Genomic DNA, 365 nt, shown 5'->3' with positions numbered 1-365 from the left:
GAGGGGAGCCCACCGCCGCGTGCTCCTGCATGGGGTGGCCGGGTGCACTCCGGTGGCAGGGTCGCGTGCGCTTGGCATAACCCTCCACCCCTCTGCCCGCCTGCTGAGCCTGCCTGCAGCCTCCCCGCACCGGGCAGCAGGGCAGGGGCACCGGCTCTGTCCTTGAGTGACCCCCACCCCCCAGTCCGGGCTGGGAAATGGGGGGCAAGTGCCAGCTTTGCCCCCCCTTGCCGTGCCCAGGCGTGGGGGGGGCACAGCAGCCCGGATCGCCCACGACCCCCGGGCCGGGGATGCTCGCCCCACGCCCGGCCCCGGCCCCGGCCCCGGTCCCGCCTGCTCGGCCGCCTCCGGGTCCAGGTGCGGCT

General features: G+C 76.7%; 1 protein-coding gene across 2 annotated transcripts in view; it reads right to left on the bottom strand.

Moving 5' to 3' along the window:
• The window catches only part of PPP1R1A (protein phosphatase 1 regulatory inhibitor subunit 1A), a 12819-nt gene that overhangs the window by 11841 nt on the left and 613 nt on the right, over window positions 1-365 (bottom strand). The window contains exon 1 of one of the 2 annotated variants that reach the window (XM_014525534.2): window positions 334-359. The exons of the other annotated variant lie outside the window; for it this stretch is intronic. The gene's annotated coding sequence lies outside the window, so the exon portion shown is untranslated. Of the gene's footprint in view, window positions 1-333; window positions 360-365 lie in introns of those variants that run through there. 2 annotated transcript variants of the gene reach the window in all.

This window comes from Alligator sinensis, unplaced genomic scaffold (genome assembly GCF_000455745.1).
Source record: "Alligator sinensis unplaced genomic scaffold, ASM45574v1 scaffold149_1, whole genome shotgun sequence".
Lineage (NCBI taxonomy): Eukaryota > Metazoa > Chordata > Crocodylia > Alligatoridae > Alligator > Alligator sinensis.
The sequence above is the reverse complement of the archived record's forward strand: the minus strand, read 5'-3'. Positions and strand labels throughout refer to the sequence as shown.